Source organism: Falco rusticolus, chromosome 5 (genome assembly GCF_015220075.1).
Source record: "Falco rusticolus isolate bFalRus1 chromosome 5, bFalRus1.pri, whole genome shotgun sequence".
In the NCBI taxonomy this organism is placed as follows: domain Eukaryota; kingdom Metazoa; phylum Chordata; class Aves; order Falconiformes; family Falconidae; genus Falco; species Falco rusticolus.
Genome location: NC_051191.1, coordinates 81359511 through 81377988, shown reverse-complemented (window position 1 = coordinate 81377988; position 18478 = coordinate 81359511). Strand labels below are relative to the sequence as shown.

General features: G+C 44.7%; 1 long non-coding RNA gene across 2 annotated transcripts; it reads left to right on the top strand.

Annotated features, from left to right (window-relative positions):
• Positions 1 to 168: 168 nt before the first annotated feature.
• On the top strand, positions 169 to 17991 carry LOC119148880. Of its 2 annotated transcripts, none has more exons than XR_005104523.1 (3): positions 169 to 627; positions 12623 to 12817; positions 15754 to 17991. It is a non-coding gene; the product is annotated as an uncharacterized LOC119148880 (long non-coding RNA). The 2 variants fall into 2 exon arrangements; XR_005104524.1 differs by having other exon boundaries at positions 169 to 8466.
• Positions 17992 to 18478: the final 487 nt, after the last annotated feature.

The following is an 18478-nucleotide window of genomic DNA, read 5'->3' as shown; positions in this document are numbered from 1 at the left end:
GGCAGGGCGCAGCCGCCGCAGCGACGGAGCGGGACGCGGCCGCTCCTGGCCCCCGCCGGCCGCCCGAGCGTGAGGGTTATGCTTTTTTTTTTTTTTTTTGCCTTTTTTTTTTTTGTTGTTGTATTTCAACGGGGGCAGTAAGTGCGTCGGCACCGAGTTTGGGGGGAGGCGGCGTTGCTCTGCCTCCAGGGCAAAAGCAGCGCGGCTGGGCACACCTGACCCACCGGTCCCAGGTTCCCGGACTGGCTGGAGAAACACGGGCTTTTTATTCTTTTTTAAAATGTTTTCCTCATTACCTGAGTCTTTGGTTTTCCCGCTCCTTAAAGTCACTCGTTAACTTTGCATGCGTGAGCCTTCCCGCTTTGTGTTTTCTCCCAGCAGGCTTCCCTGGAAAGCGACGGGTGTCAGGAGCCATCCTGGCTACACGTGGCGTGGCTGTGCCTCTGCAGCAGCACACCTTGCAGACCCCAGATTGCGCCTGAGATTGTCAAATAAATGTAAATGAATTTAACACTTGGATTTGGAAGAAATTGAGCCGGATGCGGATGGAAAACTCTGTAGGTTTGTATTAAAAATCTGAATCCACAGCTGCCGTTGCCAGGCATCCTGCCTCTCCTAGGTACGCAGGTAAGTATCCAGAGGAGCCCTCCCTGTAGTAAGGTTTTCTGTGGTTGCTGTGCTGAGCTGTGGACTGAAAAGGCACGGCATATCAGTTCCCAGTAAAGGAAGTTCTGTTCCTGTCTGCCAGCTTGACTGTAGCGACAGGGGCACACAGTCTGTATAGGGAGACATCCCCCACATGGGAGAGTAGAACAGAGCCTGGCAGAAAAAAAGGCATACATAAAGGGAAAGAAGAAAGGGGGAGGACAACTAGATACAAGACGTGTTTGGGAGTAGCAGGGAAAAGGAAAACACAGATGATTACTGTGATCATAAATAAAAGGGGCAAATTCAGAAGTTTTGGGGTTTTCATTCCTGGACAAAATAAACAGAGTAGGTTGCTTTCTCCACTGCTCTGGTTTTATTATTTGTGGCATAGATGCCTGGATTTGCTTAAAGGAGTACAGGATTTATGTGAGAATGCACTTTACCGTGGTATAGATCTTTGCTCACAAAGAATGCAAAGTGAGCAAAGAATTATGCTAGACAGGTGACTGAGGAAGGCATTACCTATATTATATTTTCTGTCTCCTTAAACTGATATCCAGTGTCATCTTTTTGCTCAGTCTTTTTTTCCTAATAATTTCCTGAGGCTTGCAGGTGTGTATCCTCCAGGACGTACTCTGAAGAGTTCAGCAGAAGAGAGGAAGGAGCTTTACCCAACCACCGGAGAAACCCTGTAGCCTGCACCCAGGCAGTCCTCAACCCTCCTTTCCCTGTATGACCCATGCGGGGTCTCCCAGGCAGGAAGACTCCCCCTCATAAGCAGTACACTGACAGCTGTACCCAGGCAGTGACAAAATCATACTTGTGCTTACTACTGCTTTCTGGTTCAATTAATGCTTTCATTCATTTGTGTGGATCATAGTGGATCAGCTTCTGCAGCTGAGATTCCTATTCCACATCACTGCATTTACAGTCAATGGAGAGGAATGGGATGTTATAAATTCCCACAAGCCGAGAGACTGGGGAAATCAGCTCTGGATCATGTCTGTCTTGGGTTGGTGCTTAAACCTCTGGGACATTACATGAATAGGCAATGCCTCTTCCTGCTGCATTATATAAGATCCTAGCAGCTAGCAGCCGGCTGGAGCTGGGCATCCTGACTGGAAGACAGCATTTCTGTCATCCAGAAAAGGACAACATTGTCTAAGAAAGGCTTAACCTTCACCCCTCTCCTTGGCGCCTCCAATAGATGCAGGGGCAGTTTTCTACTTGGTTTTGTGATTCATATCCTTGGGTACCTTGCTTTCCTTGACCATTGCACAGAGTGTGAGTGCCTAACTTTTCTTAATGCCTTACATAAGGTGAAGTAGTGCTTGAAGTCATGATGTGCAGCTCTCAGTATCACAGTATTTATATCCTTCTGTAGGCCAAGCTCTCCTTCCCTAACTTGGTGGGAACTGGACTCCTGACTTCTATGTGTACCCATGCAAACTTACTGCAATGCCATTAAGGTAATTCTGCCAGTGGTATGGAGGGACTGTCAATGAAGAATAAGTGTGCTACAGAATTGCTGAGGCTAGCTGGCACTTCTGGAGATCATCTAGCCCACCCCCTGGCTCAGAGTGGGGTCAGCTGGAGCAGCCTGCACAGGACTCTGTCGCGTTGGGCTTTTAATATCTCCATGGATGGAGACTCTGCAGTCTCTCTGGGCAACCATTTTGCCACCCTCCTGGTAAAAGAAAGAACATGTTTAGAACACCTGCACATCACACTCAACGGTGTGAGCAAGAGAGGTCCTGTCCCATGCTGGGAATACTCCTTTAGGAAAGTGAGCTACAGTGAGTCAATGCTTTTTGGCCAGTGGATCCCTCAGCACAGGGATCCTCTCCCAGCAAGTCAAGAGCCAGCATTAGTGGGAAGCAGGTCAGAGAACAGCACAGAGGTGTCCCAGGTGGATGGGGCTTTATTGCTGCCTATCTCCGCCCACCAAATGCTAGGCTGCACCAACTGAGTATGCAGAGTGTTTCTTTCCCTCCAAGGAAACACTCGTACTGTGAAGAGGCCCAGCAGCGCCAAGAGCAGGGTCCTGTACCCTGATGATCTCCTGCTTCCTGCAGTGCCCTGAACTATCTCAGCACACCACGACCTTGGCAGGCTAAAGGCAGTTCGGACACCAACCTCCCACTCAGACATCCTCCTTGTAAACGTCCCGTCCAGCTGAAGTCCTGTGTTGTCCCATCCTCGCTGCTCCATAGCAGACATTATTCTGGGTTGAACTTCTACTATATGCAAAGCACGTGGTTGTAAATGTAAAGAGCCAGGCAGACAGCTGGACAGAACCTGGCAGTTTTAGTAACTCTTAGTTAAGCTGCTGACATGTCAGAAATACTGCTGAAGAAGAGGGTCTGAGGGTCTTATTAAAATTAACTGAAATCATCTTGAGCCTTCACTCCTTGGAAAACCAAATAACTTCCCTGGGCCTGTTCAAAGCTATACCTTCTTCCAAGCAGATGCAAACCAGTGTGTGTGGCAAGAAAAACCTTTTCCAGGAATGGAAAGAAACAGAACACTGAGCTTGGAAACTGAACCAAAGTAAGTTTATACAAGCAACAAGAAAAACACCCATCCCCAATGAGTCAGGTCCTGGCTGTTCCCTTCATTTCCTCCGAGGCTTACTGTGAAAATCCAGCAGTAACGGTCCTTCTGAAATTCAGTCATCTCCTTTCCCGTACCTTATTTACAGCATGCTCTCAGCAGTTAGCAGAGTCTCAGCATCCAAGCACTCAGTTTGCCCAAGGTCTCTCTCTAGCAGGCTGGGAGAAGTGCAGACCCTCCCAGACCTCAGCTCAGCTTTGGTACCACAGATACCGTGCTCTTCTTGGATTTGTAGGTGCTAGCGCCTTGCTGAGCTACAGCAGATGCTGGAGTAAAAGAGGAAAAAATGTCAGATCTGCACAGTTCACTCCCGTTTTTTGTTTATATCTTGAGCACAGTCTTACTGTTGACAGGGATTATATATTCCTATAACGATCCCTTTGGATTCAGTTTGGTAGGGCAGAAAGGGTGCAGTGGAATACTAAGCTGTTTCAGGGTGCAAACCATCTCTCAGAGATAGGGGTTTGAGCGAGCCTCCCCGGTTCAGATTAAGGTGTATCTCGTGCTTTGAGTTGCCCACATGACAGCAGCTAGGAAGGAGCAGTCTTTTTAGCTTTTGTTTCTTTGTTTACTTATAGTAGTTCTTCATTTGTGGAAGTGAGCTTGGGCCTGGCCTGTCTTAATCTGAAAATCTGCTTCAGTGACAGTCATGGTTGCAGTTACAATGGTGAACTCCTACTGTTGTCTGACAGAGCCATCATTTATCCCAGGTGTTCAAGAGATTATGGGCTTCACGTAGACAAGTACTGATTTCTGGTATTTTGCCTGAAATTTGTTCTAGCATATGTCCAGCAACAAGTGCCTGTGGCAAAGGATTAGGAAAATGCATAACTGGGAAAGCCCTTCAGGTGATATGGCTAGAGATGCTTTCCTATGTGAAACTAGTTATAAACCTGTATTGCTGACATAATCTGAATTAGTAACAGTAGCTCTGAGAAAAACCCCATATTGTCAGAGTGTGTAAAGCTGAGAAGAGCAGTCACAGACTGAAATGGGCTTTCTCCATTTTGTTCTCACATGCTTTCTCTCCTGGGAATCCCAACTAGCCTGCAGCCAAAAAGTGACCTAGACACAACACTGTGTTTGCACTTATATAATAAAACCAGAATAAAACCAGAGCACAATCATCCACTTAAATTATGTATCTTTATAATCCTTATTCAACCTCATCCATTTTTTTCATACCAAAAGCAGTAAGGACTCTTTGTCCAAACGGATACCTACATATGTGCCACGCAGTGATAGTTTTATGTCAGGATGAACTATGTACCAGTTACCATGAAGGTCTACATTGGCAGGATGGATTAAGAAGGAATGGCCCATTTAGTGTGTTGTACAAAATTCTTCCGAAATAATAGCAATGGTCTTGCCTGATATGCAAACTGGGCCAGTGTCTTAAATGAGCTGCTTGCTAAACCCCACTTTCTTACAGGTGCTGCCAGGAAAATTTAAACAAGTCAACAAGACTTCAGTCTGACAGTCAGAGACAAAGGCTGCTGCTGTTAGAGGCATGAGGGCAAGGGCTTGTCTGGAGAATCCCTGCCTGACAGCTGTGTAAGGTGGCAAAAGCATATTTTTACTTGCACAGATCTATTTAGCCTGACATTGCTCAACAGTTCACTTGATTATCAGCCACTGCTTGTTCTAAAATGCAAGAAGGTGGTTCTTACTTTGTGGACGTGGGCCTGGCAGAGACCGCTGGGCTTTCCCAGTTATAATCACAGCTGCAGCTCTTTCAGTGCAATCCGGACTGGCGTCAAGGAAAATGACTGCTGGTGCCCAGGCATCAGAAAGGTGCGGGCTTCACACGTGAAAATGCTGGTTTCCTTGACCTTTCCTGGTTTTGCTTGAATTGGAGCTAGGAATGGCCAGTTTCCAATAGCAAAAGCAGGCAAAATAGCCTCAGATATTAAACATCCTTTTATTCAAGGTTAATAAAATATAAACTTGCACAAGCAAGAAGGTCTTTTGAGTAATATTTGGGGGAAACAAGGAGCTACAACTAAATGGGGTATATTCTCTGAAGCAGTTGCCCAGCCTTTAATGATACTGTGGTCAAAGCAACCTGTTTCCTGCTCACCAATAATATTTGACAACTCAGTGACTGTATTTTCAGTGAAATAATAGTAAGCTTTTACATTTAAGGAAGATTTTCCTCAGCCAAAATTGCAAAATTTACATTTGATATACCTAATAAGACATCACCCTCTTCCTGTTGAACATTCAGCTTTTCAAGTCTTATTCCCGCCTGATTAATATATGGAGATCTATATGGAAGTGTCCTGGCAGCTATAACATGAGCTTGAGATACACTTTTTTTCCAAAATGTAGATCTTGAACTAGTGCAGGGAAAAGATGGTTTCTGACCAAGAACAGCAATGAGGGCATTCCTTGGTACTTTGCACTGAATGTCAGTATAGGTGTCTTTCACTGAGTAGGACTATTGCTTTAATTTGTGGCCTATCTTCCACACACATCAGGAGGTCCATGGACTACCTGAAGAGGATCCATGAAAGGTAGCTAAGAAATACAAGGCAATATGTGTAATCAAGGAACCTAAAAACAAAAACGGGTTAAAAAATGGTGCTACATATTAAGATCCTTCCAAAAGGAGAAAAACACATGGAGATAAAAACATTTGTATTGAGGAATTATCAGTTGACAAAGAGAAAGATAGGAAGGCTTTTAATGGGTTTTGCCTCTACTCCATCATCAAAAGTGGTAATTGATGGTAATCCAGAATACACAACATTGGTCTATCCAGAAATACCACAAACAAATTTTGAAAAATACTAATGAAAGCTGGTTATGCAAACATTTCAGGGCAGCTGTTCTTTTACAGGAATTGACGTAAGCGATTTCTAGCTCAGTGACAATTTTAAGGAAATCTTTGGGCTTACGCTTTTTCTCCACTGAGATGCTACATGCTTAACTCCAGTTATTGCTTGTTCCTGGCTGGTGCCTTGAAATCCTCTGCTGCAGCTCCCAGGGAGCCTTTAGGAAGCAGCTCTTGGTTTGCTGCAGCACTCTCAGTTTTTGTGTTTGTGATTCTGAATGCTGCAAGAGGAACACAAAACCTGTTTTTTTGACCCAGATCCTTTGGTGATCTCAGATAGATACATACAGCCTTCAAAGATCTGCGAGAACACCTGAGAACATTGTGGGCTGCAGTGCAGGGGAGCAGCAGCTTCCTGAGGATGTTGTAAAGTCTGGTCCAGGCAGTGAGGCTGCTGCGATGCCTCTGCAGCTGTCTGAGTGGGATGCAGTTCTTAAGAGTCCCATCTTGAGTATTGCCTCCCCTGAACAGGAGACTAATTTGCTCACAGCTTTGCTCTTACATGCTCTTCTGGGGCTCCACCTAGAGCTCAGGCTACATGACTAATTCATAGCCTTAATATTTTAAAGGTACTGTTTCTTCTTTTTACTCCTGCAGTGCTCTTGATCCTATGGCGGTTTAAGAATCAGATTCTCCCTGCGGACTGGCAGGATGGATGGCCTGTGAACTTGGCCTTTTGGAATGGTGGAAGTCAGTGGAGATCGGCATCAGCAGACAGGCAAACGGGAATTTGCCAGTGTTGTGTCCAACTGTCCTTCCTGCACGGTGGCAGCAGCGGGGCAGGGAGGGCAGGTGCACAGAAAATAACTGTTTGAATTAGAAGCACCTAAAACCTTGTGCAAACCTGAACCAAAGTCCTAATTTTATGTCTTGGTGCAGTAAATTCTTTTCCAGTCCACTCCATACATGCATCTTTCATATACACATGCAGATAATTGCTGGACTGGAGTCTCTTAACAGCCTTGTCCTTTACCTTGGCCTCACACACCGATATTTCCACCCCTTCTTTAGAAGCTGGAAAAGGCCTAAATAGAGAGGATTGGTGACATAGCTATTCTCTCCTTTTCTCTTCCCCCAGCATCCTTTGAGAAGCCCAGAAGGCAGCTACTGGGACTCTTAAAATACTTGCACTCCATTTGCCAAGGAAAGAACTCAAGCAGAGTCTTCCTCTGCACTTTTCTCATATGTGTGGGTGTTCACAGCAATAACTTAAGTTAGGAGTGTGTGTATGACACTCAAAGCCTTCTGTAGAAAGGATGCTGACAACAAATAAATCAATTCACTGCCAGAATAACTAGAAAACTTCATTTGTCCTTTCTGTGCTCTTCAGATTCAGGTAGGCCAGTTATCCTGTGGTCATTTCTTCAGGCTTTCTGCTCAACTGTGAGCTTCAATAATAAATTACTGTAAGGAACAGGTAGAATATGGACAAAGCCACACCACGACAGGCAAATTCTAGTCCAGAGCTGCTCAAACAGTGAACTGAAGTTAGGACCTCAGGAAAATTGAGCATGGAGAGCAAAAATGAAAGGAGAAGCATGCTGCCTTCGAGGGGCTTGCCAAATAGTCCTCTGGTTCAACCTGAAAGGGAGGATCTTGCTGTGTAGGAGCTGGATACAGAAAGCACTGCACACAGGTGTGCAGGTTTTTACCCATGCAGGCAGCTGCAGCACCTTGGCGTGTGCAGCACAGGTGGGAAGATGACATTCAGAAGCTTTCACCTGTGCTCAAATCAGCAGTGCTGCCTCTGCCCCAGCCCCATCCTGCCCATCCCTGCTCACTTGGAAACCACTGTGCTAGGAAGCTACTTCTTCCTAGTTGAGATCCTCATACGATAATGTCCATCTAGGTGTTGTTGCTTGTGGTATTAGGTCAGCAGTAATGACTCAGATCAGCCCTTCACTTTCCTTCCTCTTGTTGGCCAGACACAAAATCCAGCCCACAAGCAAATTAATCTGTCCCATGCCCCAGTAAAGGTGATTCCCTGTTAATTAACAAATTGCATACAAAAGTCCCTGGCTTATATTAAGATACTCTTGAATGGCTGTGAAATCAAGCATTTAAAAGCCCGGAAATTCAGAATTCTCCCTGCAACCTGGATGTAGGGTTTGGGGGTTTGTTTTGGCTTTTTTTGGCGGATGTAATTGCACATAACAGTGTGACTTTAAATGAGATACACGTAGTAATTTTTCATCAGCTTAGTTTTTGCAGAGGAGGACAAAGAATGCTGAAATGTGCCTTCCTCCACGTTCAGTGTCTGCATGAGAGGAGTCCTTGCATGAGGTGGAGCTCGCCAAGGCTGTATGTGTAATAACGTAGTGCCCCCTGTTGGGAAGCTGCTCCTGGCTCTGCCTCCTGGCTGCGTCCAGGTGAGAGAGCATCGACACAAACACCATACTGTTACACGTGCTCCTGTACACCCGTGAAGTCTGTACAGTGTCACACCAGCAAGTTTAAAAATCAACTTGCCTTTTCTTCCCTCGGATATTTTTTGCTAGGCTCGAGCAAGCAGTTGCCCTAACAACATACTATTAAGGCTTTCTGTGAGAGTGTTCCAGAAAGATCTACTGTTTGACTACAGTTTCAGCTTTTAAAAAGTAAAATCTTTGTGATTTTTAACCACAGAAGGAGACGAGAGCCCCTCGCTCAGCTCAAGACACACAAGCCAAGCTGGCTGTCATCAGCAGGGAGATGTGTGGGGCTGCAGACTGGCTGCTTACTCCAGGTCTGCAGATGGTGGAGATCAGCTTTAGCCCAGAGAAACAGTCCCTAGTCTTTGCCTGGACAGAGAGAGGTTGCTGGGCACAGGAAGCAAATCCTACTGCTTGGGATACCCTCTCCTGTAGCGCAACAGTTATTTCTCCCATTCCTAACAGCAACAGGAGAAACCCTTCTCCTCTGGGTTTTGCCTGATCCCTATTCCTCCCCTACCCTGCAGAAGCAGGGCCAAGGTTGGCCCTTTATCTTCCACCCCACCCTGCCATCCTCAACATCCAGTCCTAACCATACGTCAGTGAACCCTCACCCTCCTCCAAAAATTGCAATAATGTTAATGCTATGGTTCTCCAAAACACCTGCACCGTGTTGGCCCAGGATAACATAACCTGACAGAGTCTACCTGGAGAGTGCAGCCCTGGTCACAGACATCTTCTGTGGGTTTGGTCCCAAACCCTTGTTGTAACCCAACTCCCATGTAGTTTCAGATCCTTAACAACAGTGACCTTGTTAGGCCTCGAAAATGCATGTTCTTTTCTGGTCCATGGTAACGCAAGACCAAAACCCACCTAGGCCACCCACGGTGGCTTTCCTGATGGCCCTCAACTTAACATGAATCTTATGATGGCCCACAGATTTAATAACAGGAAAGAGAGCACGTATTCCTGAAATCACCTCTGCAGTGTTGGCCTGTTTTGTACCAGGAGAAGATTCCCCATGCCCCTCACTCACGGAAAATGAAACCTTTCCCATATGATGGGTTGTAAAGATCGATGTGAGCTTGCTGAGAAATATGACCATCCACACAGGGGTGGGGAACGCGTATTGTTTGTCTGGAGCTATGATGCTATTGTTGGAAGGGCAGACTGAAGCAGGATTGTTTTGTATGAGCAAAGGCACATTTTTCGTGAAGTAAGCTTTTGTCTGTAACACACAAAAAGGGCCTTTTTTGTGATTCACACTGTGTGATATTTATAGTTTTCTTTGCATTTAATTAAGAGTGGCACAAGAATAATGCTGCAAGTAAAACATAAAAGCAGAATGACTCTATAAGAAGAGTAGGTTTTCTACCTTAGAAAAAAACTTTGCTACATTCCCTTGGAGGCTTAGACTGTCAACGGGCTGAGGTAGGAACCACATCCTTGTCCTGTGCTCACAGTGCATTTGTCACAGTGAGAGTTTCTTCTGTCTCTTCTGAAATTTTCACATCTCCTGGGACAAGTAAGTTGCAGTCCCCAAAACATCTGAGAGAATAAAGAAACAAAGATCAAAGAGTTGTTTAAAGGTTAGCTTGTTACAACTGTAAGTTGGTGGATATGAGATCTAGAAGTTTGATTTCTGTCAAGGGACAGAAGGTGAGGGAAACAAACCCTGTAAGGTCTTGTGCAGTCTATGATCTGAAGTACTTCCAGGCTGCAGCTAACAGTGACTAATGAAGTGCAAATAATGATTCATAACTCTAGAATATGTTGCACCATGCTTCACAAAAAAACCAAGCATAAAGTTACCTTCTTTCTTTGTTGGGCAGGTGCTTCAGGTGCCCAAGTTAACTACCAACACAGCACCCAGATAGCTCTCAATACCCCAAAGATACTGTTTGCTGTCCTGCTGACTCTACTCACCCTGCTCCTTTTTTTACCTCTTCTCTTTCTCTCTCACCGCTTCAAGGTTCCCCCTTCTGTAGACCTCCTCCTCCTTCATTAGTGATTCTCACAAAACCAACAGGACCTCCCAGGCTCCATCATCTTACTAGGGTACTCATGTCTGACTGTTACCCCGCTGCACTGGAGCATTGTCAGATTGTCCTCTATAGTGTTTGGGGTTGTTTCTCATATTCCCTGCAAGGCTCCCAACAGTGTCTTGGATATCTTTGCCTTTATTCCATCTGTGGTGCAGGAGTGAATGCCTGCCCTGCAGGACTCACAGTGACCATGCTGCATTCAGGTGTTGATTTCTTGCTGAGGTGGGTTCATTGATGCTGAGGAAGGGATGAATCCTGGCTCCAGCTCTTCCTACAAGGAGCACACAGATCACACTACTCTCTGGTGTGAACCAGCTGATGCTGGGTCAGGTCAGAATTCCCATCAAAATCCTTTCTGAAGTCACAGCACTTAAGGAGTTTCTCTCCCACCTGGGCTCTCTGTTGGTGAGTGTAAAGGTCAAAGTGTGTCCATTTTCATATGAATTTTTAGATGATGTGCCTCCTTATTTTCAGCTGGGGCAATGTCATCATCAGCTGGAATAGAGGGGGAGAAAAACTCAGCAGATATGATTATTCCTCCAAACACCACATGAAGAACAGCATTTATAAGAGTCAAATCCGTGAACCAGTTCTTCAGATGAAGAGTTTCTTGGTTGACAACTTGCAGCCTGGAATTCATGGTTTCTCATCTTCCATCTGCCACCAGTTCTCTTACAGCCTTCATCATTATAGCTCTGTTTTATATAGTGCCTCTCACCAACAGGTGCATGCCACAGTCATACAAGTGGAGAGGACCAAGATGGTGAAGATGGTGGTGGGTGAAGAGATTTGCACAAAACAGCCCATCAGGCCAGAAGCAGATAAAAAGCAGACCTAAGAACTGGACACATACTTCCAGAGTCCTTGACCAGTGTGCTTGCCTCTTTCTAGGCTGGTATCTTCATCATAAAACAATGATAAATCTTACTCTACAGTCTGTTTTCCGAAGACATGATGTCCTCAGTAGATAGTATCTGCACATGACTTTGAACACTCAAAATTATCTTTCAGTGCTAATGAAATAAGCTACCTGTGATATGTCGAGGCAGCTTATCCAGTGTGTAGATACGCTACCCCTGAAGTTCAGAGGTACCAGAGCTGACTCTGAGAACGCCTGTCTTATCCTCCTAGAGTTTATAAGTAGGAATATGCCTAGATTGTTTCAGGGCCAGCTTGTGTCTGGAAGCACATGGTGAAGAGCCCAAGCTAATGTGCCCTGATGGAGTCAGACGTTTCAAGGAACAACTGCAGAGGCACCTGGATGACTCCCCACAGAGTCAGATCAGACCCAGCAAGGCTTATAAGCTGTGGATCAGCATCATCACTGCTGACCCTGCGCTGGTCCTGAGGCTGGAGCCTTGTGTATAACCTGCATCATACTCCCCAAAATTTCCATCTCCCAGAGGATCTTTTATCTTGTGTGCTCAGCAGATGTGGGCTACCTATGTTTTCATGCAGCGCTGTGCCTGAACTCACAAGCCATATGGATGTCAAAGCACTGGTGAGACAAGGGTCTCACCAAATCACCCAAATCACTATAACCCCGTCATGAAGTTCTACCAAGCCTGTTTAGATATTCCAGTGTCACTGCAGCATACTTCCAAGCAGAGGAAATCATTTGGCAGTGTCGGGGTAGTTTACATTTCTCTGCATGGGATGATCTGAGGAACACCTCTTAGTATTGTCCAGGGACTGCCAGCAAACTGCCCAGCCAGCACATAGCCCTAACCAGCTGTGCCATTAGCATTAGCTGGTTGGCTGGCCAAGCTTATTGGAGTTATTGGTAGTAGGACCATTTTGGGGTGAAAGGCTGGACTGAATGCAGCATCTGATCAGATGATTAACATTAGACACCCATGCAGCATCTCAAGAAAACCTCCCTAGCTTTAGGTAATGTAGTAATGTCCTTTAAGTAATGTCCTTGAGGTACTGGAGTTAAGATGTCCTGATAGACTTAACATCTCCTGAGGGACTGGGAAGGTCTGCATGCCTCAGTATACTCTATATGTTGGGAGTATTCTGCTCTACAGTGGGTCCCCAAAGAACCATATGATCTGTTTTTTTTCCAGTGCCTGAGGTATCCTATGGCCCCATAACCTCAGATGATGAGAGGTGACTGTATAATCGCGCTGTGAGATCAGCCCAGCCCACAAGCATTTCAGAAGGAATAGAAGTGCCCCAAAGAACACAGAAGTGGCCGGCGCCTCTCTGCAGGACACCACACTGCAGGTCACTGCATGGGAGCAGGAGGTAACAGGAGAAAGGTTGGTAGCAGGACAGAGGTGGGATGAGGTAACTTGTACGAGAGAAATAGTGCTAAAAGATCTTGCCAGCATTTACCTGCTCAAGAATTGCGAGCTGATTTCTTTGAGAGGAAAGATCAAAGTCTGCTATCCAAATTATATTTTGAATGTAAATGCTTGCATTTGTAGTAGTAAAATTAGAGGGGTTTAAATTTTATCTTTTGAAAAGATTAGAGGGACTTTTGCTTTCCAAAAGCTGAGATATGGCATGGCAGTCCATCCTCTGCTGAGAGAGCACAGTGACATTTGGTTAACTTCTTACAACTTCTGGTGAAGTGGGTTTCACAACCTCCCTAAGTAATCTATTCCAGCACTGCCTTACCCAGAGAAAGTTTTTGCAACATCTAGCCTTTTTCTTTTTTCCTTTCTTCTTTTCATTCCTGAAAATTAAGCCAATTAGATCTTATCTTTGTCCTTCCAGTAATGTAATTGCTGCCTTTCTTAATACCAACCTCTCATGCACTGCAACTGCATTACCGTGTCCTGCCCTCCTTCCAGCCTTCCCTAGACGCAACAAACCCAGTTCCCCTGCTTCCTCCCAGAGACTGTTTTCCAAACCTCTTATCGCCACAGATGTGCTCCTGTGTCCATCCTCCAGCCGGACCAGCTGGGCAGTTGCGGTTCCCCTGCCTGGTTTCAGTGGTGGCTCCTCGCGTCTCCCTGGCTGTGTGCTGCCGCCCCAAAGCCCCCAGCCCAGGCGCCCCTTCCCCAGCCCCGCTGGCCACCCCGCGCTGGGGCTTGGCTGTGGCGCTTGCTGGGCCCAGCGATGGTGCTGCGTGGGCGCGGGGCCCTGCCGGGCCAGGTGCTGGGAGCTGGGTGCCAGGCCCCCAGGCCCTGCCGAGCGCAGGAACCGGCATGTGCAGTTCACTCCCCTCACCTCCCAGCCCTGCCAGGAAACCGGCGCCCTCCCTTCCTGGGGTTTGTCCTGAATTCACAGGTTCAGGAAAATCACCAGCTCTCTCCTCAGGTGCTCTCTGATCATAGGATCACAGAATGGTTGGGGTCAGAAGGGACCTTCAAAGATCATCTAGTTCCAAACCTCCTTGCCACGGGCAGTGACAACTTCCACGAGGTCAGGTTGCTCCAAGCCCCATCCAGCCTGGCCTGGAACGCTGCCAGGCATGGGGCATCCACAGCTCCTCTGGGCAACCTGTGCCAGTGCCTCACCACCCTCATTATAAAAAATTTCTTCATTATGTCTGATCTAAACCTACCCTCTTTCAGTTTAAAACTGTTGCCCCTTGTCCTGTCATTATAGTGGCAAAAAGTCTCTCTCAGTCTTTCTTACAAGCCCACTTTAGATATTGAAAGGCCACAATAAGGTCTCCCAGGAGCCTTCTCCTCTCCAGGCCGAACAACCAAAACTCTCTCAGCCTTTCTTAACGGGAGAAGTTAATTACTGATTAATTTCTGGTAAGCTGTTTGGGAAATTCTCCTAGGAGACAGAGGTCCCCATGTTCTATGGGCTGCAAGCATTCCAGGAACTCCTAGAAAGGAAGGGCTTCCAAAAAACAGCTATAAGTCCTCTCCGCCATTTAGGAGCACCAGCTTCCAGGCTCGGTTGGAGTTATCTATCCCCACATTTGGCTCTTGGACAGCCCTTGTACCAGCTACTTCGTAGACAGTGGTGGAAATCCTGGTCATGTGCAGTGTTACACAACCAAACCCTTACAGTCTAAAGACCCCAAACAGTATATAGTTAGCTCATTATTACCAATATTCCCATTAATAATGTATTAGAAAAGCGGCACATTCTGCTGTTGGTTATTTCAGCCTGAAGAAGAGAAGCTTATTAGTGCTCCCTCTTCCCAGCAGCCCTTTCCCCCCCAATCATCCTTATGTCCCTCCCACGTTCCCAACTGATTCAGTGTCCCTAAACCAAATATTTTGACCTGCTGCCTGGACAAGATATTACATAAACTGCCAAAGAACATGGATAAGGGCCAGTCTCTGCCTGCTGATCCTCCCGTGAGGGTGCCAGTAAAGCTCTATGCGGTACCCAGCTGCTGATCTCTGGCTATAGGAGCAAGCTCGTCTTTGATTCCTCTACGTGCATGTTAAATTCGATTGAAATGAGCCACTTGGTTCCTAAGTGGCTAATGGGGGGCTGACAGTGCGATAAAATAGCCTTATTTCCTTAAGAAACTACAGAAAAAAACCTCCATTAGCCTGTCAAAAATACATCATGAAATTGACCCCCAAATCTGAAAATATGTATTTTAATAAAGACAGAGCTTTTGAGCTGTTTTCTAATTTTCAAACTTCTGTCTCATTCTGAGTATATATAAGTGGAAAGAAAACCTAGGATGTGCAGACTGACACTGTATTCACAGGGAAGAGGGAGCAGGAAAACAATTTTTAATTCTCTTTTCCCACTTCAAAACCTTTTGGTTCTTGGGAGGAGGAGTGGGACAGAAGAGCTCTGCCTCCTTGCTGCAGCAGCTCTCATTGAAAGCTTTTCCTGAGAAAGCTGGAGAAGGCTGGGCAAGCAACCAAAGGCACGAGGCAGAGCTTTTGCTCCCCTTCCATCAAGGACCTGCTTCTGCAGGGTAGTTCCTGCAGAAGCTGGAGTGCATTTGAGACAGGCAATCTGGGTGAAGGCTAAGGCTGGTTTTTGTCTGCCCGCATCTCAATAGCTGCTGTATGGGTGTCTCCATCTGAGTTATGGTCTGGGCTTCCTTCAGTCACTGGAGAGAAATGGACACTGTTAGACGGTGATTCATCAACATACTTTCAATGTCTACCTGAGAAGGAGGTGAATCATGCCCTAGAAATGCTTCTGAATATTTGAATAAGGGGCTTTTCTTCTTTTGTTTGATGATTTATTCTCTGTTTGTTAAATGCAAAATATCTTGCTTTTAAGTAATATTTTTTAATTATTTTCATTTTAAATACAGAGTTAATCTTTGCTGAAGATGGGGATGTGCTGATAAGATATCTTTCTGTGAGAGCTGATGTTTCAAAAAATCAGCAGTTTCACTCCTGTGATTCTGTAGTTTGTCTTCTGGAAGGGATGTGCGGAACAGAAATGATGAAGTATTAAGACCAAAGAAGACAGAAGCCCAGAGGCGAAAAGGATGAGCAAGTCAGAATCTGAAACAATGTAGTCAGGAAACACAGATGATGCGGTTTCTGTTAAAAGCAGGTTTGTTCAATTAGAGGGGATGGGAATTTGTGTATGCATAGCTGCAGGTTCATTAACTGTAGGAATCACAGTGTATATACAAAAAGGCAGATTAATTTCTTGGATAGACTATCCAATATCATATTCATATATTGGATATTATACTATATAGGCATATACTGTTATAGATTTTATGTGTGTGTATGCAAGTGTGTGTGTACGTACTGTTGTAGGCTCCAAATCTATGTGCATAAGACGGCAGAGGAGCTTGTCAGAGAAGGGTTTATGTATGGAAGGTGGGAAGTGGTGGAATAAATCATTTTTTTATTATACCCAATGATCCAAGCAGGACTGTGGTTGTTAAGTTGCATTTCTAACCCTTCAGTATAGCTAAGAAAGCCTTGAAGATGGGACCTAGCTTCAGAAATGGTCCCCTAATGTAAAGATATCTGTCTGTGAAAGTTAAGGATGATTTTTTTCAGTTGTGTCAGTTTTTCTTCTAGACCCCTTCTGCACCAGAGCAGCACATGCAACAGGAGATTGGCAGCCACTGCATTTTGAAATAAGCATGTAGGGTTGATGTGCTATTGCTCCTGCCCCTCTGAAGGTGTCAAGAGCTTGGTGTTGCATTGTCTGTCTTCTTGCTTGCTTTCTTCTTGCTTATTCAGTCAGCATAGGATCATGCAAGGAGCAATGTGGGAAGCGGTTTAACCTGGAGGAACATAGGCCTGAACTCCAATTCATGTTCCTGTGTAAACATGGTTGTCTCCCAGCCATAGGTCAGGTTTAGAAGTTCTTCATCACAGACATTTTATTCTCTGTACTGTATCTGCTTCCTCTCCCACTGAGCCCTTGTCAAGAGCTACTGATGAGCTGCATTCATTGTTCTTTTTTATAGGTATTTTTATGATAGCTATATTTTAAAGTATATATTGTATAGAATGTGGCTGTATAAAATGTGTTTATAATAAACTTTACTGGTGAAAAGGGTTATAGACTGAGGTATAAAGGGCATTTCGTTGGGTAGAAGACAGAACTTCATTTACAATGGATAAATGCATTGTTGTTGCTCAAACTAAGCAGCATGCAAGCTATTCATGGAATGGCATTCATCTTCAATAAATATTTTACATAATACATGCAAGTTATTCTTGGTATGGCATTCATTTTTAATAAATGTTTTATGTAATGCTGACCACTTGGGACTCCCAGGAATTAAAGATTTGATAACAGTATGGTCTGTCATCTTTTCCTTGATTTTGACCTCAGTGCCATAAGTGGTTGTAATATTTTTTTCTCAGTTCCAGACCCCCTGAAAATTTCCAGTGTATTGGTCAACTGCTGTATAGTACATGCAAGCCTAATAATAGATCTTTGCTTTTCTTTGTGACCTTTCATAGTTTCCTTAGTACTTGTTTTAACACACACACACTTACACATACACACCCCAAGTCAAAGGCTTTAAAAATGGAAAATTTGGAGTGTATTTGGGATAACTTCTATTTTGCAGGATATGGGATGCTATTTTAAAACATAATATATTTGGAGGTGCTTTCCTTGTTGCAAGTACTGATAACAAATCATCCTGGTCCCTTCACTAGTTCAAACATTAATCTTTGGGAAAAATGAGTGTCAGAAGCCTCATTATGAGGCTGTGGGGCCATTTATTGGCTGCGCTGACACTTAGCCTTTTCTGGAGGTAGGTGTGGGGCAGAGCAAGCTTTAGCCTGGAGGAGCAGAAGATATTTTGCGTACTGAGTCATGGTGTTAAATATGCTTTTTACAATTATTTGCAGTGAAATTCATTGTAAGAATGAGTCATGTCATTGGTGTTTAATTTGAACTGGAGTTGTGAAACTTCAAACGACTATGCAGGAGATGGGTTGCTGTGATGACGTGTATCATCCAGGGCTCTGTATTTCTTCTAGGCAAAGCATGTCCCTGTGGTTACACCTTTTCTTGTATTTCTTCTTGCTTGTGTAGAAAACCTGTATGTGTAAGAATTTGAAAATTGTAAAGGCTTTTAAAAATTCTTGAATAAAGATATTAATTTACAAAGAAATGCCTCCATGTAAATATACATATCTGATTATAATACATATTACTATAAATGTAAATGTATAAATATGGAATTAGAAAACAATGCAATAGTCCATTCTCAAATGTTTTATCTGTGAAAGAGGAAGGAGCATTCTGAACTGAGTTTTGTGGTGGCTGGTTTTACAGTAGTATTATGTGCAACATTTCTCATTTATATTGTGGGGCAGGGGCGGGAACACTTTCTTCTGTTTTTAATTTTGTGTCTTAATGATACGGATAATTCACTGTGGTTTCTTTTGTATTTTTCTCAATTGACTGTACCTAATGCAGTCAAGTAATGAAATATGTGTATTATGGTGGGTTGAGACTCTTGCAGTGTGAAATGGATCATCCGTATTTAAACTCTGAACTCTAGATTTGATAAAAATCTTCTTAGATCAGGTGTTACCCACAATGAT